The sequence below is a fragment of the Lissotriton vulgaris genome, chromosome 1_1 (genome assembly GCF_964263255.1).
Source record: "Lissotriton vulgaris chromosome 1_1, aLisVul1.2, whole genome shotgun sequence".
NCBI classification, from domain to species: Eukaryota; Metazoa; Chordata; class Amphibia; order Caudata; family Salamandridae; genus Lissotriton; species Lissotriton vulgaris.
Window position 1 is genome coordinate 64,926,294 of NC_141685.1, and position 11,306 is coordinate 64,937,599.

The 11,306-nt window shown below is 49.6% G+C and overlaps 1 pseudogene across 1 annotated transcript in view; it reads left to right on the plus strand.

Annotated features, from left to right (window-relative positions):
• LOC147737302 (uncharacterized) overlaps positions 1 to 11,306 on the plus strand; it is a 246,203-nt pseudogene that overhangs the window by 179,111 nt on the left and 55,786 nt on the right. The window lies entirely within an intron of this gene.

Genomic DNA, 11,306 nt, shown 5'->3' on the forward strand with positions numbered 1-11,306 from the left:
CAAGGGCCTGCATATCTGGAAAACAAATTTATTCCCTACATTCCATCTCGTACACTGAGATCAAGCAATAATCTGCTCCTAGTGGTGCCCCGCGCCAAGAAAGCGAGGCATGGGAATAAAGCGTTGTCAATTGCAGGACCCACATTATGGAACAGACTCCCTCTGTCCCTAAGACAGTGTACTGAGCACTTAAAATTCAGAAGGCAACTGAAAACCGTCTTATTTAAAAATGAGATCTAGCATCTGCTCCAATTTACATCTTCTGTTTAGTCGGCACCACAAGCGCAGAGATACTCCATCTGGAGTTGATTCAAGCGCTATAAAAACCAGCAAATAAATAAATAAATAAATAAATTGGGACCCAGATACCGCAGAGTTACAACATCTTGCCACCCCACTCTAGTGAGGCACTTTGCCCTCACTCCCTAACATTGCAGGCAGCCTATCGACCTCCACTCGGGATTGCCTGACACCCGAGGCACCTCATTGGCCGGTCCACGAGCAACGTCATCTGTACACGCCCCCCTATAGAGACGCTAACGCCGTATACTTAATGGCGGCGGTCTCTACAACACATCACCGGCTGTTCCGCGTGTCAAGTACACGCCGAAGTGTGGGGGTAGGTTCTGACCGGCAGTGGCCTCGCGCCTGTGGTCTGGTTCAGGACTCCAACCCTGATGAGTGTCGGACTCCCGAGCGAGACCATATGGGTCTCGGTCCTCCGCCGGGCTGCAGCCTCTTGGAGGCTGCCCTTGCCTGGCCCCTGGGCGCTGGTTGTTGGATGGTTAGCGCTACCAACTGGGACCCTCGCCTACCAGTTGCCGGCACAATTGAGCCCCCCTACGATCCCAGTGTGGATACGCGGCAGCTGCGGGCAGCGTCGTGGGCCATGGCGTGCGGCATGTCTTTCTGGACGGGGCAGCCTGGTGGGACAGTGCTCCATGTGGCTTGCTGGCTGTACCTTTACAAAGTTCTTTTTAAAATTCCTTTCTCAGTATCCAGGCTCCAATTGATCCCTGATTCGTACATCCCTTAGGTAATTACCGCAAAGCGCAGGCCCCACAGGAACGAGCCGCGTGGTCCTACTGAGGGTTTACAATGGTAAGCCACAATATTCTCTAGGCAGTAGTCTATTGTCTTTTCTCCTTCCTAACCCGGGGGTAATTGGCTCCTCAGTGAAAGCATAACAATGATCTAACCTTAGAAGTCCTTGTATTACTTAGGAAACAGACTTCCTCTAAGAGTTAGTTCTCCATTATGTTCCCGAAAACATTTTGTTTTCACATATTCACTTAAGTCACTCACAACATCTCTCTCTCTTTCACATTTTCACCTCTGTATCAATGAGCACAATAGATACCACTGATGCTCGGGTGTTATATATATCTAAACTTGGGAAGGCAGCAACATACAAATTACTTGGAATGTAAACAGATTGTTTCTAATGCCTCTATTCCTTCCCTAGGTCTGACGGGAACGCAGGACTACCAGCTTGCCCCAGCAATAGACCTACCAGGTTGTATACTATATACACTAAAGCCCTTTCCCGGGCCCCTGATTGGTATATGAGCACTACTAGATCCTGAAGAATTGCCCTTAGGGCATGAAACATGTTGACCACACTTGAGGGTTGAACCGAGACCAACCTAATTCTTTTTTGGATCTCCATACCCCTCCTTGCACTTTTTATTAGGGTGGCTTACCACATGAATAAAGGTTACTTAGTGGACTAACCAACCCTTTTTAAAACTCACTCTACGCTCACTACCACTTTTTTAAGTCCCTCACACATCATCAAGCCACGGCAAGGAACAAAAGATCTCCACAAAAGTGTAACACTTGCTGTTACCCGTCAGGCATTGCAGCGCCAGCTTGACGCAGGAGCAGGAAGCCGATGATGATACAACACCACAAGGGCTTAATGAAATAAGTCATCTAGCCTATTAGTTGTGTGAGGTTTCTTAGTTCCGACAAGGGACCTGACTGGTCCCCTGAATACCGGCTACATCAGTCAACCTAGAGAGAGAGATACCCCCCCCCCTTTTTTATAAGATGCTTCCCAGGGGAACTTTGTACAACTCTTTGGTTACATGTTGTTAGGACAGGTACACTGGACCCCTTTAAATATTGTCCCCATTCTGTCCCCCTTTGTTGTATACGTAATATGAGGGGTTCCAGAACTTTCTGGTCCACTCTAGACCCTCTGGTCCTAGGTTATAAATATTGGAATGTTGTGCGGCCATTTTGTAGAGAGAGCTGAGCTGAGGAGAGGTGGTACTCAGGTCAAGGGCGAGCTGGAGTCCAGGCTGAGGAGCGAGGAGGTGGGCGCGCGGTAGAGGGTCTAACAGACTCTGGGGGCTGCTTCCTCTTTACTGTCTGATACCCCCCCTCAACCGTGGATCTGACCCGGCAGAGCCGTCTCCTCACGACATACCTGAGGTACCAGAGAAGAGAGACTTTCCCCCAGTAAGGATCGCTAGAAAAGATCTATGTAGATCTGAAAAGTAAGCGTGTCTGGGACTGCCTTATATCGGGGATTACCACAAAAAGAACTCTCGTGTAGTCAATTCCCTACCTGGTGGTTTCTAAAGGCAGGGCATAGAGATTCCCCTCAGCGACTGTGAGCCTGGCCAGAATCTGCCCCCCCTCTCTCTTCGTGGCTGTAGACTTACCAAGGCCGACCTGAGCTCCCAGTGAGAGCCGTAGGTGAAGTAGCCGAGGGCGGGTGAGAGACGGCCCCGTGCGAGACTTGATCTCCGACGGAGAGAAGCCTTCGAGTCCGCAGGATGTTCTGTCATCGGAGCTGACCCGGCGCTGAGGATTTGAGCCCGGAAGGGGAAAGGCAAGAGTGGGAGAGGCCGGGAAGGGAGGAGCCCGGACCTCCGAGGGGCGTGGAGAGGAAGGGACTCACAAGCACTGAGGCACTCCAGTTACCACGGACTCTCCCTGTATGGATGTGGCCGCCTTTAGCATACCGGGCCAGAATTAACCCCTACACTCCCCGGTTTGTCGCCATGATCCCTCAGACTGCTGGCATTGGCCGGATGGTCCGGTTGTAAAGTAAGCAGGGTAGCAGGCTGGGAAACAGAGGATATTGAATCCTCTCTGAGAACTCTCCCTTCACGCATAGCAGGCCGGAAAACTGAGGGAGAACTGTGGCATCATCATAACACAGTGTTAGTTAGGGAAAAAGAACTGAATGTAGCAGTGCTTTCAAGGGAGGAGGGTTAACACCTTTGAATGTACGCTAACTTTGACAACCCTCTCCCTACGCTTATGTGAAAGTGAGAAGAAGGTGAAACTAAATGGGAAACTGCATTTAGGGTGCCATGTTGTTGCAATCCACTAATGTCATTGGGGACTTTTCTTTGATGTATGCTAGCGGCTAATATTTACTGACTTTGGCTATGGTGCTTTAGCAATGGACAGTGACGAAATCTCCCACTAGCCTGAGTCAAATTTGAGTAAACCAATACTTGTATGGGATGTGGTTGGAACCTTTTTGCCCTGATGTAAAACTAGGGCTAAAGGGAGATTCTTAGTAAAATGAAAGTTGGAACATGGGGTGTAAACTCAGAGTCAAGTACACTATGAGTAAAATGGTGAGATGTTAATCTAAAATAACTGCTGGAAGCCTGAAGTGCCAAGAGTTTCCCTGAGTTCTTTTGTTTTTGGTGAATAAGTGTAACATGTAAGACAAAACAAAGTGGTGCTCTATTTATGCAAATAAGTAAAGGTGGAAGTGCTTAATGCATTATAAGGTTGAACTACTGAAGGAGTAAACCTATCAAAAGATTTCTATAAAGCATTTCTATTTTTCTAACAAGGTGTGGTGTCTTCTTTCAGTGGATGGGCGCTGTGTTACTGTGATAAGTGCGACTCAAGCATAACACGATTGCCTTTGAGATAAGTCCTTTCACTCTGTGCCAGGCTACCCTATGTGGACTGGTGACCCCAGGTCCAACAGAGAGTATATGTATGAAACACATTAGAAGAAGCATCTACTGCAGGAAAAGTAACCCAAGAGTAAAAGATCTCAAATGGGTAAGCTACCTCCGCACTCACCACAAAAATTACCGCCATGCCCTCCAAAGGGACGGTATACGTTTGCAAATGATTGCGTACCGCAATCCGACTATGCAGCGTATATCCACTGCGTCTGCCATTACGAAACAGAAAAGTCCGGTTCTAGACCAAACTGCGTAGCACAACTGGGTAGTAGTTCGAAAATAAAACCGTTTTGATAGATTCAAGCTTAAAAAGACCTATGTAACTATAGGTAGGTTTATCCGTCACCACCGTTATCCGGAAACAATGGTGAAGGCGTTAAGGACTGATAGTAGCGGGGGCGTGGCTTGGCCGCTGAGCGTAATGGCTGCTTGAATCTGCAGCTCTGCCAGCCGAGCTGAATATCCGACATAAATCCGACCCTAACACGGTACACCTCGGCTCCACCAGATGGGTGAGACTGTGTGGGCGCCCGGCAGCCGCTGTAGGTAAAATCAGGACAGCACAGGGAGATCTGGAGATGTGGCGGCGAACAAGGGCTGGATCTGGAAGTGAGGCCTGGACGAGCGGCTGAAGCCGGGCCCTCAAGTAGCGGAGCCGGCTGTGGAGGGGGAGCAGTGGCTTGGGCGCTGCCCGCTTGGCGCTGCGGGATGTGAGGTGGTGGACGCACGTAGCATCAAGCAGCGTGTTAAAGGCATCTGGCTCCACTCTGCACTGGCGGAAAAGACGGCTCGACAAGCGGAGGGAGAATCAGAAACTAGATGGTGGAGGGAAGACAAGGTGAGACGAGGGCCGATAGCATCTGAGGAGCTGCAAGCGTGTAAAAGTGATTTCGCTTTCTGGGTGACGACGCGACCTGTATGTGGGACCTGACAGAATGAGACGGCTGGTTCGGGAAAGTTTGGATTAATGAGACGTGAGGAGCACCGCGCCAATACAGAGATCGTCTGAGGAGAGGGCGGCCGCCATTTTGTATTCCCGGTGCTGCGGATCTACTGTGGTCCGAGGAAAAGGCAGCGGAAATAAATAAGTAAGGGTGCAGGAGGCGACTGCAGACATTTCGGTTTGGATTGCAGGGGAACACGCGCTCCTGGTAACTCATAACACCCATCAGGCTAATGTTGTGCTCTGCATGCGCCCCGCAGAGTAGTCACGTTGAGGGGACTGCACAGCGCTAGTGGATCCGAACAAGTGTTGACGGCGTGCAAACACTGTGCAGTGAGCTGGGACAGGTCTGGGACCCTAACAGACAACCCGGGAAGAGAGAAGGTACTCTGAGGAGCTGCACAGTGATACACTGACCCCTCCAAGCGAACCTGATTGGGCCCCCGGTCATTCATTTATTGGCGATCTGTGAGGCGTGAGAGACGGCGGCTACTGCCACAGACCACCATCAGGGGAGCCCAGGAAGAGAGTTGTGCCATATGTGCGGGCTGTGTGGCGACGACGATTTGTGCATGAGAGGTGAGCTCTGGGCATTGGTACTGCCACTGCTGCGCAGGTTGTACTCTGTGTGCTGGGGAGGTTAAGGAACTACCACCATTGCGGCTGAGAGCGGCCTTGCTCCGACCTACAATCCTTGTGACCCACACAGGGTCCTGAGCCAGCCTAAGGGAGAGACTGTGTCACACTGCTGAGCCGCTATACTGGGTTGGAGGGCGCTCCAGCGCTTGTTCACAATGGGGAAGCTGGAAACTAGACAGCCAAAAATAACGTTTGAAAAGAAGACGAATAAACAACAAGATGCGGGGGCAGCGGAGCGTGAACAGGGAGAGGACGGAGTGCAGGATCAGATGCCGGCTGACTATGTGAAAATTGCAAAAAACACAGTTGATGGACAGAAGAAAAGTGCAAAAAACACAGTTGATGACGATGTGAAACACATGTTTCAGGAACTAAAGGCTGAGCTGCAGGGCATCGATTCTAAAATGGACACTTTGCGGAGCGCATGGATAGGATCACGCAAGGAATGGACAAGCAGGAGGGAAGAGGCGGTGTCCTGGAGACAAGAGTCACAGAAACTGAGGAGGGTCACACGGAGATAGAGAAGAAAGTGAAAGGCATGGACAAAGTTTTAGCCTTGATTCAACAGAAGAATGAGGACTTGGAAGCGAGATCAAGACGTAACAACATACGTATAACAGGCATTGCAGAATCAACAGACATTCCAAACATGGCGCAATATGTGGAAACTATGTTTAAGGGCATGTTTGGGACCGATTTGTCCACCATGTTCCTCATAGAAAGGGCTCACAGGTCGTTGGGTCCTAGGCCCAAGCCAGGCGCAATGGAACAACCCATATTGGCACGAGTGCTAAACAACAGGGACCGTGACACAATCTTACGCTTGGCCAGAGAAAAGGGAGCAATTCAATATAACGGAAATAACGTAGCGTTTTATCCAGATTTCACCCTACAGGTACAAACAGCTCACAGGGAATTCATCCCGGCGGAAAGGATTTTCCAGCAGATCGGCACGAAATACGCCTTGCTATATCTGGCCAAATTGAGGGGCCAAGGTCCAGGCAGACCCACCTTCTTTGTTGACCCTGGTGCTGCACTTGCATATGCTAAGCAACAAGTGAAAGAACACCGCAATCAGACGAACTCGGACAACGCCACATCTGGAAACAGACTGAGTGACATTGAATGACTTGGTACAATATGAATAATACAGCAGATACTAGGCATGTGTACACCTGTGCCAAGTCAAGCCCAAAAGGGAGCTGATTCAAAATGGGAGGGTGAGTGGGGTGCCCATTTCAGGAGGACATTCAGAAATTTCACCGAACATCACTCGGGAACTATGATTAAGGATGGGGCCTTGAGGGGTATACGTGGTGCGAGCAGCTCTGCCACCCCGTCAAGAGTACGGGGGAGAACGGCGGTCACTCTGCATGCCCCAAGGGATGAGTCCCATGTACCAATACATGATGCTATGGAATGTATGGTTTGGGGTATTGGGGGGGACAACACAACCTGATTGGGAGGTTGGTGTGGGTGGGGGGGAGGGGATGTTGGGACACGAATTCACAAGATAAGGATAATTGGGGTGGATAATGCTCAGCCAGTTCGGGGGGACAGAGCGGCAGGGATACACGATGTTTGGTTATGTTTGCTGCCTGATTGGCCTCACAGTTACACTAGCTCGAAACTTCAGATCAAGTGCAATACCACACATAGGTCTTCCGGGGTCTGGCTGTAGTCACTCTGAGAGAATGTATGACCTGGCTCGCTGCTGCATACGGAAATGGCTGACTGAGTTGGGAGGCCTAATTGTAGCTTGTTTTACGTATGATGGGGTCCCCTAATAAGACGGTTAATTGTCTATCCTGGAATATCCGAGGGCTGAACGACAGAAGGAAAGCGAGATTAATTCACTCATACCTGATGCGCCATGAGGTAGATATCTGTTTATTGCAGGAAACTCATTTGGCCTCTACCACCACTAACATGCTTAAACACTACAGATGGGGTGAGATTGTTGAAGCACCTTTTTCAAACTATACTAGAGGGGTAGCCATCCCCATACGCAGAGGTTTACAATGGAAAACTCACACATCCATAATAGATAAGGAGGGTAGATATATTTTACTGCTAGGAACACTGTGTGCTACTCCGGTACTGATTGTCAATGTGTATGGGCCAAATGTGGATAGTCCGAGTTTCTTCAGCACACTGTGGCAAAAGGTCCAGTCATGTGGCCAGGCGGCGATATTATGGGGCGGAGACCTGAATGTGGTCCTATCCTCCGAGGTGGACAGACAGGGTACGGCCCGTGAGCACCACCCTAGAGCTGCAGGCTTTCTGAGAGATCTGATGATTGAAGAATGGCTGGTGGATGCCTGGAGAGCTCTACACCCGGATGGACGCGAGGGCACGTGTGTGACTGCACATAGAAATGCATGGTCCAGGATTGATTATTGGTTGATGTCCAGAGATCTACATGCACGTCTGGCAGTGGCAGAACATCTGCCAAGGTCCTTTTCTGATCATGCGCCTGTGTGTGTACGCTTGAAGATTCCTCCACAATACATACGTCCTTTTAGCTGGAGATTTCCCTCAGGAGCATTGCTGGACCAAGTGTTTAGGGAAGAACTGAGGGCAAAACTGTCTGAATACTTTGAATTAAATGAAGGCACGGTGGACTCACCAGGTGTCCTGTGGGAGGCGTTCAAGGTGGTGACCCGAGGCAGCTGCATGGCGCTAAAAACAGGGGTGCTTAGATCTATACAGAACACATTGAGTAGCCTAGAGAAGGATATTGCGAATCTAGAGAGAAGTAATAGGGAAAGTCCATATCCGTTCACTCAAGCAGTAATTAGAATCAAACTAACGGCCTTCCAAGAAGAAGCTGAAAGGGAAACAGCGTACCTTAATAAATACGCACAAGCTAGGAGGTATGGGGAGGGGGACAGAGCAGGGAAGACATTAGCCGCATTGCTACGAGCGCCACGCGGGGCAGAATATATAACAGAATTACAAGGATCGAGCGGCGAGACGGTGAGAGAACCACAGGCCATATTGCATACAATGACGGAATACTACAGAATGTTATACACCACTCGCACAAATGCTAATGAGACTGACATAGCAGATTATCTGGACACGATAGCGTTGGCCTTGTTTAATGATGGAGCCAGACGATACATGGACCAGTCTTTCACAATAGAGGATGTTAGAGAAGTGATTGCTGGAATGCCGGCTGACAAAGCCCCGGGTCCGGATGGACTGACGGCTGCGTTCTACAAAGAGTATATAGACATAGTTGCTCCAAGACTGCATCAGGTGTATAAGGAGGCCACCTACACTCAGAGAAGCCATGATAATTACTCTTCAAACCTGATAAAGACCCGATGTACCCAGAGTCCTACCGCCCCCTCTCCTTAATTAATCTGGATGCGAAAATATACGGCAAATTGCTGGTAGAAAGACTGAAACCCAGGCTACCGCAGATAGCGCTCTCGGATTAGTCGGGATGTGTGCCTGGTCGCGCCACATCACATAATTTGAGAGTTCTCTTCGGCCTACTCCATTATTTAGACCCTAGTGTGCAGGCAGCTGCCGCTTTACTGGATGCCACTAAGGCATTTGATTCCCTAGAGTGGAAGTTTTTATTTGCTCTGTTTTCCCGCATGGGGTTTAGCACGATATTTATTCAACAGATCACGCTCCTCTATGCGTCTCCTACGGCACGGCTGACAGTCACCGGTCAGATTTCGGAACCGTTTGGAATAACCAGGGGCACGAGACAGGGCTGTCCTCTGTTGCCGCTGCTCTTCGCCATAGCCACAGAACCCCTTGCGCGCGGCTGCGACAACACCACACTCATCGCAGTATTGGCTTCACCTCTAGAGGACTGCTCGTCTCGATGTACGCAGACGACATGACCATTTATATGACTAAGCCTGCAGAACACTTTGACCCACTGATGAGGGAATTCATACGGTATGGGGGCCTCTCAGGCATAGAGGTCAATTGGACCAAATCTGTAATGATGCCCTTGACTGATGGCATCACTAGGTGCAGTACAGAATTTCCCATAGCCTGGACAGACGACAGTGTTAAGTATTTGGGGATTTGGTTCAGTAGATCAGTACAGGAAATATGGTTAGCAAATTATGGAAAAGTGGTGAACTGGATGGAGGGAAAAGTGCAGAGATGGAAAAATGTGCCTCTCTCCCTGACGGGTCGAATAGCTATAAGTAAAATGGTAATTCTACCCAAACTGTTATATTTATTCGTGAATATCCCTATTCCCCTCAACGCCCACTTTTTTAAACGGCGGCGAACTGTGTTTCTGGAGCTAGTTTGGGCAGGACGTCAACCTAGAGTTTCATGGAAGCTATTGACACTACCATTCAGCCAGGGTGGGCTTGCTGCTCCAGACTTTGAACTATATGCGTTCAGTGCTCAGGCGCAGTTCTTGCATTTTTGGCAGCACCCCATCCCATACCAACCGCATGTAGCGATTAAGATTGACATTGCTTCTCCAACCCCACTGAATACGACGGCTTACCACCCTTACAAGAAATCCCCATCGGACATAAACACAGTCGAAGTGACTAGATGGGCCTGGTCGAAAATAGCACACAGGGCGGTTGTGTCGGAGCTTTATGCTCCGTTGATGCCGCTGGGAGGTAATCCTCTGCTGAGACCTCTAACGGACAAAGCGGTGACGGAGAGAGCGCGTAATCATGGCTTAAAACTTGCAGGAGACTTATACCCTGCTGATGAATTTCTGACGCTGCAACAGATGTGCGCAGCGGAGGAACCGACGGCCTCGGACATGTTGCTCTATTACCAGCTGAGGGCCGCATGAAAAGCTAGATACCCAGAGTTCCCGAAGGCGCCTCCCCCGTTACCGGCGCTGGAAGATGTATTGTCTAATAGCTCTCCTCGAAAACTGATCACTCGTATTTACAGGAACACACAGGAGCACTCACCAATACTTGTGTGCACATCCAGTACTGAGTGGGAAAGGGAATCAGGCACGGCAATTAGTGAAAAGCAGTGGGCATTTTGTTGCTGGCAGCTTGAGAACCTGTCTCCTAATTATAGGCTGAGGCTAATACATTTTAACTTTTTGCATAGAACTTACCGCACGCCTAAACAGCTTCATCGAATGGGTCTTCAGGCTGATGCGAATTGTTGGAGATGTGGAGCTGCCGATGCGAACTTCTTCCATCTGACATGGGGGTGTAGGCATATTGCGCTCTATTGGGAGGAAATCTTAGGATACATCGGGAGGATTATAGAAGTGGACTTGAGGCCGAGTCCATTGCTGGCACTGTTGGGTTTTGTTCTGGAGATGCCACGAGGGTCTCGTAAGCTGACCGCTTTGCTGCTGCTGCCGGCTAAACGACAGGTAGCTTTACATTGGAAGAAAGCAGCTCCTCCTGCAGTGGCAAGATGGATCCAATCGGTCACATACTGTAGGGACCAACTGACTAATTATTGGGAACTTATGCCAGCCAGAACACGGCCTCTGGACATTTGGGAACCATTTGCAGAATGGCTGGGTCGTGGTGGCGCGGAACAGTGAGCATGTTCGATTGAATGGGAGTGCTTGTCTGTGGGATGTGAGTAGTATAATGTGCAAAAGACATGAATCTGGCGCGGATGTTCGTACTTGTGGACTATCAATAGGGGGAGGGTTGAGGGAAGTCTGAGACTGGGAGGATGGATCGCAGCTAGAGCCAGAGGACTTATTTAGATATGATGGAGAACCAAATGGGTAATTTGCAGCCAGGCTTGGATGTGGTATTAAGAATTAAGCATTAGTGACAGTTCACAGC